At 35.3% G+C, this 19,135-nt stretch overlaps 1 protein-coding gene across 1 annotated transcript in view; it reads right to left on the bottom strand.

The window, feature by feature from the left end:
- Positions 1 to 19,135, bottom strand: part of LOC149082962 (cell adhesion molecule Dscam1-like) — a 169,381-nt gene that overhangs the window by 68,735 nt on the left and 81,511 nt on the right. The gene's annotated exons all lie outside the window — the stretch shown is intronic.

Here is a 19,135-nt window from a genome sequence, read left to right on the forward strand (position 1 = left end):
TGAATGTCATCACAATTTTATGTGAAGCCGAATGTGATCACAATATTATGCGAAGCTGAATATGACCACAGTTTTGCATGAAGCTGAGTGTGACCACAGTTTTAATTGAATGTAAACATGACCACAGTTTTAATTGAATCACAACATGACCACAGTTTTAATTGAATCACAACATGACCACAGTTTTAATTGAATCACAACATGACCACAGTTTTAATTGAATCACAACATGACCACAGTTTTAATTGAATCACAACATGACCACAGTCTTAATTGAACCTCAACATGACCAGTTTAAATTGAATCTGAACGTCGCAAAAGTATTGAATGATGTTGAGTATGATCAGCGTTTTCTATAAAGCTGAATGTGACCACAGTTTTACACGAAGTTGAATGCGACCACAACGGTATATGAGCGATAATATGACAACATTTGTGCTCTAATGATAAAGTAACCAGACTTTTAACACAAGGTTCATCTAAGCGTTATCATTTGGTAATGTATGGACTTTATTCATCGTTAATATTACAAAAAAGTGATGCCACTCATTTATATTATTGAAATTACATCTTCAATCACTGTTATTTAGTCACTGCAAAATTCAGAAAATTTGGGAGCAGAATTTCTTGCAGAAATAACCTAGCAAATAACAATAGTTGTTTTGTTCAATTAAAAATAACGTGAAATTCGTCAATTTCAGCTGAAGAAACCGGATTCTCAATGTATTAATTAAGTGAAGTCACGAAACAGAAAATTTGAATACAGGGAACACGAAACATCAAAACGAAAAACATGACAATAAAAATGACAGAAAAAAATTCATGAAATCATAATTTTCTCAAAGGGCGATCATAAATATTTCCGGATAAATGATATACACATATTCGTCGTGTATGTGGGAAATCGATATGTGTTTCGAAAACCAGGAAAATATATGAAAAATGCAAATACTGTCTGTGCCGCTTAATGTGATCGCATTGGAACTCGGGGGTATCCTATAGCATTAACCAAATGATAACTATATCTAAAAAGGTCCCGTTTGACAATACATGATCGGACGGAAAGTGTGGTAAACGGGAAATGGCAAAACGGGACACCTTTATTTCTTTTCCCACATAATTGGTTTTTTGCAAAATGTTCAAAAATCGTTCCATTTTTTTATTTTACTGTAAAACATGAATTTTCTCACTTTGAGCTATAAAATCCTGCATTTTTGTTGTTCTGTTATTGTGAGGTGTTAGAATTGAAATATCTAATATATCACGAACTACGATATATTTTATTCATGTACAATACCGTTTCACAGATCCCTTGAGAAAGTCTCTCGCAAAAAGAAATTTAAATCTGGTTAACAGAAATAAACTGATCAAGAACTGAAAGTAGATTTTTTTTTTTCGTCTTAGCATTCGCTTTCGCTACAGGAAGGCCATTGCAAAAGCACCACCACGGATTGATTACGACATTAAGTACGGAAATGTTTATCCCCAAAAGGTGGGGGAATGATCATTTGATCATTTTTGTCGCACCACGGTCATTTTCTGCACACGAGGGCTAATTAGACCGGGACCTACAATTTATTGCCGATTCCGAACGGCAGGCTTGTTTTTCATACTCATCGAGAGGTTGGTGCGCTAACCCCTCGATGGGGGACTCCCTGCGGTAGCAATTTTTGCTGCGGTCAAGTCGCCGTTTTTTGTTGTACCCCTGTGTCAGGAAAGTTTTCTGACAAGGACGAACCGGGTATCGAACTCGCGACACCTCTAAACATCCTTTGGTACTTTAGGCGAGCATCTTATCGACCGGGCTACCGCGCCCCATGTGGGGGAATGAAGGGGGAGGAAACGCCTTATATATCCTCCTACACATTCTTGTAGTCTGATAACGATAACTTTCAGGGAAAGAAATAAGTTTGGGCAAATCTTAGCTTCAGCAGGCGCAAAAAAAAAAAATTCGACGGAAAAAGAATTGATAACATTATCCGAAACGAATTTTTCCCCCTTGACATGATATCGGTCCGTTCCGTTCTTTGGAAAAGTGATAGCAATCCCCGGATGATAACATTATCCGTGATTTAAATTAATGGCGTCGACTGTTTTCATAAAATGCATTCGTGACCCGATTTTGGTGCTTATGAATACGGAAAAACCAATGATAATGTTTTCGTTACTAGCTTTTCAATGAATTTATGTTACATTGCTTATATGAAGCAGCAGAGTCTTATATGAACAGCATTTTTAATTATCCTTTCAACGGAAACCTATATGTATCTATGGTACGGAGGCACGAGCTCACGCAGAAGAATACCCGCGACTAATAATTCTGTCATCAGTAGCACGTCGTCAGGATCATCAATGTGAACATCACAGTAATTTTCACCGTTGGGGGAGAAATAAAAGAGATCAATACCCTCGGGACGTCACGCTACATGTTACCAAACTATTAAGATGGTTTTTTTTTCCCAGAGTAAACAAAGTCATGCTAATCAATAAATATTGATGGGTAAACATCAAAGTTTATAGTGTACAGGTACCCAAACCAAATAAAACTTGTTTTCAAACATTTTTGCGGTATTTAGCTCCTAAAATATTGAATTTACTTCAATAATTTATAACTAAAAAATTGTCATGGTCGTCTTTTTTGGTAAATGTGGAAAATTTTAATGTTAACTGAAGAAAATTTAAATATCTTTTTGGTATTGTAATATATATATATATTTTTAAATCCTAAAATTGTGTTATAATTCGTTTATCTTACATTTACGTTGCTAAACACACACACAAACCCACACGCCAATTATTCTTTTACATTTCCTAAATCCATTCTTTTGGCCACTTATTCCTTTGAATATATGATTCCTTTTGATTCAAACGTAAATGACTCCATTCAACTTTGTAAATGATGAATCCGGTCGTTATGAACAACCGCCGAGTATTTTGGTATGTTTGATAAATTTTCACTTTTACCGGTGATTATGCATAGTACTCAAAATCATCGTTGGTAATTTTAATAAATAATAAAAAAAATATCATTTGTACCGGTGATTATGCATAATACCCATGCATCGCGTCAATGGTAAACATAATAAATCGTACTACATGACGACAATTCTTATATTTATTGTATCATTATATTGGAGAACGGTCGTAAACTTTTTTATCATTATGGTGGGGATCCCACTATTCTTCATATATACTACTACTTCACCAAACACCAACTCTGGCCATATCGCTATTTACTGAGATGGGTTGGAAGTGAAGGCGCTGTCTATCGGTGGTCGCCTCAAGTACGTTAGGGAAAATATCTTATCTATATTCTCCCATGGGTTCGAACCCGGGACCCAGACAACAACCTTCACGACGGTAGACGAGTATCTTACCACCATGCCACTCGGGCACTCTTCATACATACTGGGTTCCTCTGGGATTTTTTAATAATCATCAGATTAACCAATTACACTATGCATAACCACACATAAAGTCAATACATTTCAAGTATTTATCGCATTTCCTAGCGACACTTGCTTATTATGTTGTGATGATGTTTACGTGCATAAAAGCGATAATGTTTTCACTATTAATCTAATATAACATCGACGCTTGGGTATTTTGCATAACCTCTGGTAAAAGTGATAAGTATATATTGCATCTGTTTATTTATTAAACGAATAAAACTAGCTTATCTTAAAAAAAATAAGTATAAATGAGAATGTTGAGTATGGATATAAATACAAATACAACGCCACAACAGGCAAATTGCCCAACGAGGTGGCTGACTTAAGAACATCATGGATCCCCGAGCCCCTACCTACTACTGCTACACCACACACGCACCCCCTCCCCCCCGCGGAACCCCCCAACGGATCGCTAAATGAGGGAATGTGCGTGTACGTGTAGTGCAACCTGACGTATAGTTTGTTTCTGTGTAATGCTTGTTATGTGTAGTGCTGTCATCTGCCCCCAGTTTTACTAACTATGAGTGAAGTGTTATGGTTGAATGATTTACCGTTGTAGGACTGTTGCTCTCTGTGGCGAGACTTTTAACGGGGAGATCAGCTCGCATTTGCGCCTTGAAGTTGGGAACCACAGAAAACCAACTTCAGCCGACCACCACTGTGGGGTTCGAACCCGGATCCTCGCATCACGAGTCCGGCACTATAACCACTCGACCACCACAGCGGCAGACGGTATATTTTCGTATTGGTTATTGTTTATTTGAAAAGAAGCTGTCCGATAATTTACACGTTGGATTTATAATGTTAAAAATTTTCTCGTTGGACAAGCTGCGTTTCAAAGGCCGAAAATATGTTGGTTCAGGTAATTTGGGGATTTTTTGGATGAGAGATTGGCTGAGACTGGCTGAATGCAATCGATCAATTGAAAATGATCGACCCAACGGAATCCATTGCATGAACATCCTCAAGATGTCAAGAGAGAATTTTTTCTCAATTCATTCACAGCCTCGGTGAAACTTTCGCGGTAATTGTAATTAACACCCGTCGATGCTGCCCCGTTATCTCTAGAAACCGTGATATGTATAGGCAACTATAACTGTCATTATTGCTTTCCTAGTGTAAGTGCAGTGCTTGCATTCCGGGATATAGTTGTAATATAAACTAACCGCATATGCACCTCGTTAATATCAGTTTAAGGAATTAGTAGTGACTTGAAGCGTGTGCCAGAAATTTTTGTGTACGATGAGTTGTGGTGTTTGAGAAGAGCTTTCATCTGTCTTGCAGTTCGTAGGTGAGAGCAGCAGGTGCCTAGAATATTGTGTTCGTGTAAGTATCGTGTAGAACACGGGGTTTCTCCAACGTAAATTTTCTAGTGGAATCCTTGATAGTTATGAGGCTGCTCCACGGAACCCTTGGCGATAAATGGCGGTTTCTACGGAACTCAAACAAATTTTTGAATATTTATACAAAAAGTGTAACCCTATTGCCGTCTCAACAGCGTCGAAAGGGGGTTTAGTGTCACCACCTCTTAATATGCATATCTACATATTGTCATGAATCACACACACATTGTGACAGATCTATTCAACTGAGGTCCCAGCATGGCCCTCGCAAAAGAATGGGGCTGGCAGAGCTCCAGCCCAGGGGTACCGAGAGCATTCTCATAATTTTTTTTTGGTTTTTCCCTACCATAAATTCGTATTAGCGAGGCCCGTGAAGTGCCTGACCTGGTCCCATCAAAGATCTCACCATAGTGCCCTACCGCAGGATGTGGGAGGTCATGGGTCTGTCTATATGCCGTGCCCGAATGAGCTCATGGTTGGGTCTCACGAGGTTGGAGCTCTGTGAGCTTATAGGGCACTCTCACGAATCAAGAGCTTTGATTACAACCACCACCAGAAGAGAAAAGTTCCCGTACAAGACGTTTGACATGTCTTAAAGTCATGGATACACTCATGTCAAGGCTAGCCCAATACGTCCCATGGGCAAGTGGTGTGGCCGCTCCAACATTGGTAATTAATTAAATTTGATTTGAACATGTTACTTTCTGACACGGTACATTCTGAATTTCTTATATTACACCAAAATCAATTATTTATTATTTGTTATTTAATCATTATTATTTAATTATGCATACATATTAAATTTAATTGCATGTCCTAAAGTGTATTTTTAAATGATGTACTATTGGAAATTGCTTCGCAGGGTGAATACTAGGTATATTCTGTACACGGGCCGGGGTTTGTATTGTACACCTAATGATATTCCATAAATAACGTTGTGATACATTTGAAAATTATTTTTTTTCAAATGATCTCAAACAATATATTCATTTGCGATAATTCATGAACCGCTGTGACCAACATAAATCTATATCAGAGAGATTTCTGTATAGTGGATCCCAAAATATATATATATTATTAGATACATTTTATTAATTTACTTAATTCACACAAACTCTATCTCAGTATTCACAAAAATTACTTTTTTCGTCATTAAGAACATAATGAACATGTTAAATCGTTGCAAAACAGCGCATGTAAATTTTATTCAGGAACAGGTTTTTAAAGAGTTCAAATAAATGGAGGAAATTTCCTTAAACGTCTGATTTTTTTTTCTTTTAAAAAGAAGTACTGACGCTGTACAAAGCTAAAGAAAGGGAGGAAAAAAAAAGCACGATATTTTTAAGCGAAAAAGAACGTTCAAGCTACATTGTAAACGCATTCCACGCTACTTTGTAATTAAAACTTTAATGTACAAAGTTTAGACAAACGATAAAACTGACTGAGAAGGTTTCTGTCGCCAGCCCTCTATCATTTACCTCCTCATTCCTTTCAAAAGCTTGAGCTATTTCCCTTCCTTGATGGCGTTTTCCCTTATGCAGGCATTAACGCTTATGAATAATTCAAAGAAATTCTATGAACTTGCTCCAGCTGCGTAGAGATGTCAATGTGCCAGAAAGAGAAAAGGCGGTAACGGGATGGAGAAAATATTTTAAGCACACAGCTTAATTTTATCAACGAAAATAGCAGCCTTTTCTGATGATTCAAAACTAATTCAAAGAACGGTAGGGAAGATTTTAAAAAAAAAATGTATATTGCATGTATGTTTTATTTCTCATAAATGAAATCATCAAAGATTATGTATGCTTTAGGATAGCGTGAGGTAATTTCATATTTTGATTTTTTTTAATGGAAAGGCATTTCCTTGAAAAAAAAAAGGGAAAATTGAAGTTTGAACACGGAATTGAAATACTGATTTGTGTTTAGGTAATATATATTCCCCATGCAATCAAATCTTTTCCTCTTCTTGAATGATTGAAAATTATTCATTGGTAATGTTAAAAACGGGAATGGATTTATTAACCTCGTGTAATGGTTCTACGATGAAAGTTGCCGTGAAGTACCTTTTGAATGTCATGGGTATTTTCGAAGTTTATGAATTTAGATGAACTGGGATCTGAAAATATTTCCTCCTTTTTAAGCTATCATTGCAAAGAAGTAAAAATAATTTCTTAACCCTTGGATACATGATTTTTCTTTGAGCTGAGATTTTTTCATAATTAATGACACGTATATTCAGTGTGTCCTGTAAGTGTTCGCACGGCCTTTATCTCATCAACCGTCCAAGCGGTATGCGACTTTAATTTCAAAAAATACTCAGAAGGCATTTAAAAATTACCCTGTACCAGTTTTAAGATTTAAAATACAGGGTGTAACAAAATAAAAAAAAAATTACCATGTTTCTAAGTGCAATGCTCACAGATTCAATCCAATTTGAAAAAAAACTGGAGATTTCAAAATTTGACAGCGTTAAATTCGGGTAAATCTGTTCTTTCGCATGTAACTGGAAGCATAACTTCCACGACGGACGGTTGATGAGATAAAGGCCGTGCTAGCACTTATAGGACACCCCGTATACACAAAAGTGGGAAAAATAATTTAATAATGCATATTTGTATAATAATGCATGAATTGTACTGTTTATACAGGGCCTTATTGAAGACGTGCAAAGCCATAAAAATCACACATAAAATAAATGTATTGAAGCAATATTACTTTCTAAATATATAACTACATTTTTCAAACTATAGTGATAAAAAAATATTCCGGTCGCCAATTTCAAGGTACAAAAAAATGAAAGAAATGAAAAAACAAAAAAATTTTAACAAATTAGCGAAATCACAGCGACATATGCTCTGCAAACAACAAAGAGTTGTTATAAGTGATTAGTACGTCTACCAGCAAATTCAAAACATGAAATGGGAATAATATGATCTCCTCTTAAGTGATTCGGACTTTATCCGATCGGATTATCTTCAAAATATAGCTGCAGTAATGATCATTTAAAGGACCCTTTGCGCATGTGCAAAGCTATGCATTTAAGGGTTAAAATTGACTTTATGAAATTTTACTTCAAACTTCAAAATTAATTTAACTGTTGAGCGTAGGCTCACAGACCAGGGATTCAAGTGGGGCTTCTTTTAATTACATTTTCTACTCAGATTACATTGTGCAAAATTAAAAATGTATCCAAAGTTAGAGCTCTTTCAGCCTCTCTCTTCTGTGGACTAGATGATATGTATATTGCTTGCTCATCACATGCATTACAGGTTTTGATTTAAAAATTGAAATACCATTCATAAATTTATTTTTATTACCAGCATGAAAAATGAAATTTTATAATGATAATATTCATTTTTTTATAGTAAGATATTTTTGCAGAATATAGACGTATTTGATCCTATTTTATGGAAACGAAAGCAGCAGATTTTTATAAACGGAACGTTTTCATCGCCATCTTTCATGAGGATTATTTTTCAATTAGCTACCAAATAGCTATAAACCAAAACTTAATTACTCTCAAATAATTTCACAAAAATTTCCAAGTGTTTTGGATAAGGTCAGTTCACAAATATTTCTTTGTGTCTGTAAATATGCTAATTATTCTACCTGACGGGTTGAAAATCATTGAGTATATAATATGAGATAATTTCACTGCAGTGCGGAATTGAGGTAAACACAAGGTGCCACCAATAACGGGGTTTTTTGGGTATATTAGTGATTATCAATCCTAAAAAACAAATATTCTTGAAAATAAACAGATAAACAAATTGTTACTTTCAACAGCGTCACGAGTGTGCCAGAATATATATGACAGCATTTTTGTCCTATTCAAAATGAAACGTATATCTACCATCATGTTTCAATCATACATAACATAGCCTGTCAATTAAGCGTTATGAACGAGATTAATTATGTAATAGTTGATGATTTGTGCCGCAAGGATTTTAAATAGTTCATGTTTCGATCTATGTGAACAATATCGAATCAGACTGCATAAAACTAGTATGTTAAATAATAGTTGGAATCGAAAAAACCATATGTACGGATACCTGAATATTTTATGGTGATACTATAAGGTATCAATAAAATTACAAATATTTAAAAAAAATCAATAAATGTAATATTAAGCACCTTTTTTGTACCGGACAGTCCGTAAATTCGGATAAAATCATTGTTTTCCTTCGGAAAATGTTTTCAACACCAAAATATAGATATGTTAAAAAAGGAATATGTTTTTTTTTCGATGCAAATTAATTTGCAAGGAAAGCCACTGTTCAGGTAAATTATGTTGCATTAATTACTTAGTTTAACACTTTCAGACTATACACAAACGTGAGGCTCTTTTTCGCTAGTTTCAGGTATTTATTTTTAGCCTCAAGGGAAGTCCTGACTTACAGGATTACGGGTGTTTCACTGTTGTAATCAGGACTGAACTCTCTGAGGTTATTAAAAATACATCTACAGCTAGCATAAAACGACCCCACGTTTGTTAATACTGGGTCAGGGAGGGTTAAATGAGAATTATGGCTTAAATTTCTTTAACGAGAGATTAGTATCTTCTATTCCTATTTTTTTACTGCAGATTTACTTCTTAAAAATGAATCGCAAGTCACGACATCCGAAAAACCAGAAAGTGTCGCGTATACCAGAGAATATAACACAAAACCCGAAACAAAATAAAAGAGAAAAAAAAAATCTAAGAGTAAACACGAGACAGGGAGTAAGAAAAAAAATGAAGTTGTAATGGACTGTGAAAGAAAAATGGGTGACAAGTATGTGACAATTTAACAGCAGTCTCACGCGGTAGCTGTGCGTAGCTAGGCACGCGATGGTCGATCCAACCAACAACACAATCTATAGCTCTTTGTAGATCACCAAAATAAAATATAAAATAAAACAAGAATTGAGAAACTTGGATATTTTGTCTCAAGCTCTTGGAATTAATGGGTTTGAAATCGGTGAACCTTACTGTGGTGAGCTTTACAGTGAACCCCACAGGAAAAGTCACGCAAATCGCATTGCATCAATTTGGTCATATGCACGTGTATGTTCAGTATCGTATTGTCGCTCACAGAGATTAAACAAGACTTGTATAAATAGTTAAAAACGAAAACTATATTTGTCGTCGTGAAATGCTTAGCCATAGAAATATAATAATAATTGACACTGCTGATTCCAATTCCATTTGGAGTCTTATTTGGAAGTACATGAATAAACGGGACATTATTACATACTATATTATGTCTGGATGGCCAAAATTAATTGAAAGTATGGGAATGTCGACAAAATGGGCCGTGTGGTCACCCTGTTTATTACCATCACCAAAGAAAAATACTCTGAAGAACCAGATGGAAAAGAACTCTGACCATATACTTCAACTAAAATAATCATGATGATAATCATTGAATCATAGGGTGATCGGTGAATATCTCCTGGGCATATGAAATCAATGATAGTTTCAATCATAGATCAATAGTCTATGACATGAATGTCGCTCTCCACTTGTTAATACAAGATATATAGAAGACTGGATGCTGTGAAGATATTTATTATTTGAGATGTTAATTTTTTAAGGAAGGAAAAAACTCATCTCTGCCTTTACCGGGAGTCGAACCCGGGTCCCCTCGATTGCATATATACGCTCTAGCGCAGGAAAATCTCTATCTCCTCTGTAGCTTAGTGGTCAGAGCACTCGTCCGGCAATCGAGGGACCCGGGTTCGACTCCCGGTGGAGGCAGAGATGAGTTTTTTCCTTCCTTAAAAAATTAACATCTCAAATAATAAATATCTTCACAGCATCCAGTCTTCTATATATCTTGTATCAATAGTCTAGTTTGATTCGAGGAGGGCATTTATCTGTACACTAAAAATTCTCTCCACAGAGAGAAACAGACCTAAAATTATACAAATATTCAATCATTACACTTTGCTCATGGTTTGAAATTTATATGGTGGTACTAACTACGCGCAAAACATCATATACGCACGCATACTCTTAGGTACAGACCAAAATAATTGTGGCATAACTCACGTAGTAACTATTTTCTGTCGCGATAAACCGCAGCTGTGCCCGGTTTTGAATGAAAATGAAAGAAAAACCTGTTGGTGAACCATACCGCATTCTTGATGAAAGGCCTAGATATGAAAATGTATAGAACTGAAGTAGATGTGCACATGTTTTATGCATAACATAATGGACAAGGAATATATTATTCTAAAACAATTTCTGGAGTTAGAGAAAAATATAGTGTATATTCCATCATTTTTTGATTTGATTGTCATTTATAACGACACCTCAATTACATCGTCAGTAGTTGATGGTCCGAATTGTATACCATAAGTAATAATGCTGATTAACCTTGTTTATAGGGTCGATGAAAAGCAACCAACTCGGATTTAATCCTTAACTGGATTGGTGGTGTCATTTGGACCCTACGCATTCATCTCGCCACCCCCTTGAAAAATAAATGCATCTGGACCATCTTATTTCAAGTACCTTTCAAGCTAGTTGTTTACAAGTGTATGACAAAGTTATGATGCTATTCTACTTTTTCTTCCCTTCATCCTATCATTGATCAACGTTTCCGTGGGGTCAAAATGACCCAACCACACCACTTGCGTAATTTTTGTTTCTGTCTGATGGCAGGAGTGTTCAGATTGAAATGGCATATCGGAAGAGCGTCAGTTTTCTCGATAACATTTTCAAATTAGTCTTGAAACATCGGATATCCGAGGTGAGTATAAGAATATTGTTGTTAGGGAATTGTACAACAAAATCTGTGTGATCAACATGTCATAATGTTGTTAACAGGTACTGTGTTACAGACTTAGAATAAGACTAATTTAGGTGCTTGTTAAAGTATAGTAATTTTTTTTTCTGAATATATTTCAATCATATTTGTTAATTTTTTAATCATTAAAAGTTGCGTTAAAATGTGTTTAATACATAATTTAATTTTTTTTCAAAAGTCACGTTTTCTTCCATTTTTTTCGAATAATTTAATATTCGCTGGGGTCAAATGATCCCACGACGCCAGTTACGCACAGAATTTTGACAACGCCCGTTAAGAGTCAATGGCAAAAACATTTTCCGTCTCTTTTGTGTCCGTTTTAATGATATTTTCCCAAGAAATTTATAAGATTAGAGATGATGATATTCATAGAGAATGTTCGACTCTTGTTCTATTTATAACCTACATTGAAAAAAGTTTTATTACATTTTTGGTATTCCGACTTCTCATTGCCATGACCACTATGTTGGAGACAGGTGTACCTGAGGGCAGTGGTACCTACGCGGATATTTCATTTTAAAATTCGGATGTAAACTAGTGGTAGGCAGTTGATAACGGGAAACTTGTTCAATGAAGACTCAAGCTAAGTAAATATTATATTTTACTCTTTTTTGAAGGTCAAAGTAAAAAAAAATGCGCATCTTTATCTTTTTTCAGCTTTACATTTTTTTACGATTAGTTGTGATAGTCATGATTTATTATCAAGGTTTTATTGATTTATTTTTGATTTTAAATTTTTTCAATTTTGATAAAAAAATAGAAAGAAAAAACCCTTTAGGGAACGAAATAGCTTACGTCGTACGGTACCTTCGGACATACAGTAACAATACGTGCTTTGAGCTTTAAAACATGTAAAGTTGTTTTCTGTGTATATTTTCTTATATTGCAGTGAAAAAATCAGTTCAATCCATTTTTTTAGTTCATTTCTGGAAAATTACCCCATTACGCCATTTACGCCGGGATACTTACGCTCTTTTTTCATAAAGAGCAGGGGTGACCCACTAAAATAAAAACTACGTAAATCATATCTACGAACCAAACATTATTATTATTTTTTTTTTTTACTTTAATCCAAAATCCGGAATGAAAATTTTTAATTTCAATTTTAGCAAATTCAATCGCTTTGACAGCATATGGTATAATGAGATGCCATTCTTTCATACGTATACATGAAAACTTTATGAATTAATAAAATGTATTTACAAATTGTGCAGTTTACAAATGAAAACTGCACTTTTAGCATTTTATGTCCGCATGTATACATCAGGTTGTTTTATACCTAAGGACAAAAATTTCATTTTCATTTCATTTCAAATTCAATATTTAAATAAATATGAATTTATTCACAAGGGTTTAGAGTATAACCTGAGCGTTTTACTAGTTTAAATTATGTTTCCCAGTGGCTGAAAAATATTAAAATGTAAATTTTGCCAGGGTAAGCGGCCTCCCCTGTGAAATATTTCCGTATTTTGTATTCCTCTTCTCTCTCTCTTTCTCTCTTACGGACTTCCTCTTATAAAAAATCCTGTTCCTTCAACGAAGCTTGCTGTAATTCAAAATCTCTACTGGAATCGAAAATAAAGGTATTTTGCGTGATTTATAAATTAATATAATGAATGTGACGAGATAAATAAACATCTCACTGCCTCACCAAGTTAAATTTATTTTTTGCGTGAAATGCATTTTAGCATATTTTCTCTAGCATTTTTTTTCTCACCAAGAGTTATTTATAGACAATACTTGGTAATTTCGTCATCATTTGTGGGAAATGTTTAGTGGGAATCGTCGATGTCCCATATTAATTATCCCAATCCCCCATATTTTTCAGGACCAAAGTGGCCATCTGAATAATCCAGAAAAAATATTTCATGGATTTTTCATGGATATTTCATGGATTTCATGTTTTTCGTCAAAAAAGATCTTAAACACATGAATTTCGGCTGTAACGGCAAACTTTTGTGGAATACTTGATTCATGTCATTATGACTGAGTTTGACTTTAAGTGTAAAACAAGCTTCTATCAAATATGAGCTTTTAGTGCCATAAATTTCTTATCTTTCAAATATAAAAAGTCGTAATATTTATTGTCAACATCTATATAGACATGTGAATAGTTAAATACCACCGCAATACACGTGCTTCTTATCCAAGCGACTGATTTACAACACTGCCATTGAATGCTAACAAGAGAAATGCATTAAAAAAGAGTGTGCGTTACGTGTTCAGTCGACTTTTGTTGGTTTTACGCAGGAAACCATAAAGTTATACTGCAGGGATTTTCCTTCCATAAAACACTAAATGCCTTTCGAGTATAAGAAGAGAAAGAAGGATATTACGTATGTATTGGAAGAAAGTGACAAAGCAATTACTGAGCCATTTTTATTAGCACGTTCAGCGATTGATTACTCAGCGATAGCGCGTGCTCCTCTTTTGGCACCGCAATGTACGAGTCACCGGATAACGGGAATTTTTCTCTCTCTCACTCACATACAACTAAATGAGACCACATTTTTTATTCAGACATATCAGGGTAATTAAACCTGCGGCAGGTGCAAAGCTTGTCACGCTAGGAATCGTGGCACGAAAAGTACGTTTTCGTGGCGTTCACTTTATACCTTCCGCTGCACCAGGTTTTTAAGACAAAATTAACGATACCTGACTCCCGAGCTTTTCTTCGCACTTGTTTGTCGCGTGGTTCTTGGAGATATTTTTGTAATAATTTCGAGGAACTCGGCTATCAGTCATTTTGTGCTGTTCACTAAACACGAATCAACCCTTTTTTGTGAGTTGTTCACGGCAATTACGCTTGGCGTGATGAGAACCACGTTTCATGTCTCCAACTATTCTTGTTACTGGGAAATAAAGTATGTATATGAAAGAAATAAGAAAGAACACAGGAGAACATTTTTTTTAAAGTATTTTTATTGTTTTTGCAATTACTTTACTTCTTTCATAATACATTAGACATGTGTGATGGAAATCATTAACTATTTGTCTCCTTTTTTTCCCGAGTCATTGATATTTGGGACTTACGAATAATAATTTGAGTCGAGCATCATTCATTATATTGTGGTCACGACTTCTTAATCTCAGTTGAAACGGACATTTCCGCATACGTAGAAAAAAAAGAGAAAATTATCGTCTCATCAGGATTTCACCTGACATGCAGACATATGAATTAAGAGTTAAGCTAGACTCATTTTTCAAAGTTGTTAATGTGTACGAGATACGCTTATAAATTGATAATTACCTGAGTTGATGTAAGTGATTTCGTTCACACTTTTTTTCCATATATTTGTTTGTCGTTTAGTATAAGATACATTGTGTAGTTTTTTTTATACACATTGGTTCTAGGAAAGTATCAATGTTAAATAATGTTTCTATGCATTTATAACATTAAAAATATTTTATTTTTCTATGTTTGCTTCCAAGCAATGACGTACTTTAAAGACGGCGTTGATCAACGTGATCTCGATGGACACATCTTGTGTACTCGCTTGCTTACACCAATTTGTTCTTATTTCTATTAAAAATTCTTTCACACATTCCAGTTATTTTAGAAGCAAAATTAATAACTAAACATGGACTTATAAGTCCAAAGCAATTTTTAATAGGTTCTGAAATGTTTTAAATCATGTCAAAACCGAGGTCAGTGTACTAATCATGCAAAAAAGTTCAGATCTCTTTCTACCTATTCCTAAAACGAAAAAAAAAAACCGGATTTTTCTTCTTTAAATACTCATCATCTTCTTTGAATCATCTCATTTCGTTAATGGTAAAATGTACATAGTATATATATCCGAGTGATATTACAATATTTCACAAAGAAAAAAACTATTTGTACTGTACCTGCAGAGCCATTATAACATTAAAACCTCAATACTACGATGTTCGACATCGTATTTGCATCGTTTGCAGTTTTCTTCTTCTTTCACTGTCAGTGCAGTTTTTTTTTAGTTTGGGGGGGAGGGGGCATTTTAAGATATTTTTTTTTCACTTTTTTAATTTTTTAACAATGAAAAAAGTTATATGAATACAGATTGCACATTGAGTATTCATGAGTACTCATTGACTACTCAGAATATGCTTGAATTTCGTGAATATAAAACAAAAAAAAATGTCTTTGCTTTTTTAAACCATAGTCATACAGAGGATATTCTCAGGTGGGGGGAGGGATATCTATTTTTTACTGGAAAAAAACTCTATTGCCCGCTTCCCCCAGTATCCCGGCCATCTAGCAACAGGGCACTCCGATCAGATTCTTCACGCGAATCTCAATAATAAATTTCTTGTGAAGAACAAAAAATTATAATAACCTTCTCAGGACTCTGAGTCTCACTCTTGTAAGGGCCGTAACGACAGCATTCCTAACCGATTCATGAATTATAAATAACTACTCGTTTATTCGAAAAATTGTCATTTTTAATGAAATATAAACGAGAGAGAAAGAAATAACTCTTGACAAAAAATTTGCATATGATTTTGATGCTGTCAAAACTTTATCTTTCGACTTTCGAACATATCTGATTTTTCAAGAGAACTTTGCTTTTTTTATTTTGATGGGTATTTTTTTTCAATTTTAGGACTTTTTTTTGAAGTTTTTATAACATTTCTTAGTCATTTTTCAAGGTTCTTTTACGGCAACAACATCTGGGCCTTGATGATGACGCTGCCTCTCGATGTAACGATAATCCGTATACAATAGGAGTTGCCAACTTTTCTCTGTTCGAGGGCCTAAGAATGGGCAGCTGCAGCGCTATAGACTACAACAGGGGCACCACTCCGGCGTATAAGTCGCAACCGAAAAACTCGAAAGATGTGTATTCCCCATAAGTTATATGGCGAAACACAAGCAATTTAGTTGTTTAAATCTTTTTGCCCAGGACTTTGTGTGTTTCCCCTCCCCTTCTTCATGAACTTTCGCTTACCTAGTTGTGTTTTCAGCTCATTTGCGTATTAAGGCCCCCCTCCCTCCCCACAAGTCAATATTATAGTGTTATTTTGCAGTCAAAACGTAACCCCCCCCCCAGTAGGGAAAAAATTAACCCCCACTCCGAGAAAATTCTTCGTACGCCTATGTTTTAGCTAGATGTAATTCATCAAACAATTTCAGTTTCTCCTTCACATTATCCATAGTTTGAATATTTTACAGAGTGAACTAGTAGATATGTGATCAGTGACACGTGTGCATGCATTTATTTTACCTGAGCATGAGCGTCAGATGTATTTTGAACCTGTGCGTGCGTATTGAGCTTTCAGTAGGGAATTTCGATTTCTGAATCAATTTGGAGAATGAGGATTGTTTTCATCCATGCTACATCCGCGGTTGCTCGAGCACCCACAGCACCCCCGTCCCATGAAAAATGGTATCTTCCTTAGTTACTTTTGCTCATTACTGTCATATTGGTGGAAATAAAATTTTATCAGCAAAACATGCTGTTATTATATTGAGAAACATCATTAAACTAGAACCCTTTCTGCCACCTATCAAATAAAAAAACAACTGTCGTGATTATACGATTGGGATCTACAGCCAGCTTTTAATTAGTAGGCCAAATGAAAAAAAAGTGGTATAGTATAATTGATATTAGTAAATAATGTTTAACTAATAATATATATTGAATTACCAAGTTTGCAGCAAAATTTAAACAGTTGATGTTTTTGTGCAGTAAAATAACATCAGTAGTCAAGTCCTTAACTATCATCGCAATTTATTTCGCCTCGGTTATGTTTTTTTTTATTAAAAACATAATATATATTGATTCATTAATTGTGCGAAAAAATTTAAACAGTCGAATTTTGTATCGAATAAAATGACATTAATAACACGCGTAAAGAGTTGGGCTTTTAAGTTTACACTGCTTTTTTCTCATTTGGCAGACCAATCAAAATATGGCTATCGATTCCAACGTAAAATCATATTACGTAGTTATTTTTTATTTGATTGGCAGAACGGGTTCTAGTGTTTAATGATGTTTCTCAATATAATAAAATCCTGTGCTTTATACTATTTTCTAAAAGGCATGTTGACGGATAAAATTTTATTTCCACCAATTTGTTAGTAATGAACAAAAGTAACTAAGGAAAACGCCATTTTTTCATGGTTAATGAGTTTATAAATTACACATTCAGGGTTTGAGAATGACTGAGAATTGTGAGAATTCTTCAGTGCGCATACTATTTTGATGCGCAGAAGAAAACTCAGAGAAACATCATGTCTATGCACGTGAAATTAAAATCCACTATCTGGAAAATATGAAGGATGCTTGGTTACCCCACCGGAATAAAGATATTTTATTCAGCCAAGCAGGATTTTTTAAGCCGGCAGGAAGTTCAAATGTATATAAATATTATTTATTATTTATGTACTCAATATGCGAGAGAGAGCGTGAAAGTAGTTTTACCAGAAATTCTTGGACATAAGGATGCATGCTCACGCATCTTTGGCTATGTTCGTTATATATGTTTACAAGAGATAACGCCACACAAAACCAACAATGAACAACAATTTTTTTCCAACAAAAACAGAACCACACCTCCAGTGATTTTCACAACCGAGGGTAAGTATTAATTATCAAGCGCTGAGAGCCGTTTCACTCACTTGGTTAGAAGAATGATATTGCGCGATTTTTCAATAAACTACCCCAGGGTTGTCTTAACGCATGGGCCCACCATGCACGGCCCTGAGGAGCTTCTCTGGTGCATAAGGCATTCCACGATAACGGGATCAGGTGCCGCTTGGGCAAATACCTCATGGGAAATTCGAGCCTTTGCTAAGAACCACATAATTTTGAGGCCCTCCGATGAAATTTGTTTTCGGGGCGCACTCCGAATTCATCGTTTTGCGGTCTGTGCACTATACAGATTTTACCGTCATTCATCCATTCTAGCCTGATTTTCTTGACCACTCATTCGTCCAAATTAGCCGCCTTGGAACACAGCCTGCTTTGTTTCCCCCTCCCACACCGTAAATATGCGTCTGTGTGTATTGCGCGATTCACGCCCTTTAGGTCGCTGTTTTCGTCCCTCGCTCACCAGGTTATTCTTTTGGTCACTCACATGCTTGCATACCCCTTAGGCCAGTCCTCTTTAAGTGGGCTGGATTTTCTCCTCGTTAAAATTCAAAACAAAGAACATATTTGTGAATATCATAAACAAGAAAGTTCTCTTCTTTGAAATCTTTCTCCGGGATCCGATATTTTTAAGAGTTCCGTGTTGTTTGATCATGCGGAACCCCAAAAAATGTTGTCATGGAGCCCCAGGGTTCTGCAGAGTACCGATTAGAAACCAAAGTCCTCTAGGCCATTTCTTGAAATGGCCGCACTTCGGGATTTGGCAGCAATAGCTATTTCTCTACTCTTTTAATACCCTGCATTTCAGCAATGTAATCCGAACGAACGAAATACACAATAGTTGAAGTAAGTCTCCGACACTCTTGAACATTACAAGACAAGACACGGAAACTGCTGTGTAGATATTACATAGGGGGGAAGGTTTCAATTGATTAGGACATTAGGGATGTACGAAAACACTTCTGGGAGCTCAT

Source organism: Pholcus phalangioides, unplaced genomic scaffold (assembly GCF_987345545.1).
Source record: "Pholcus phalangioides strain wild (caught in Gottingen) unplaced genomic scaffold, Ppha-v1.0 ptg000009l_1, whole genome shotgun sequence".
Lineage (NCBI taxonomy): Eukaryota > Metazoa > Arthropoda > Arachnida > Araneae > Pholcidae > Pholcus > Pholcus phalangioides.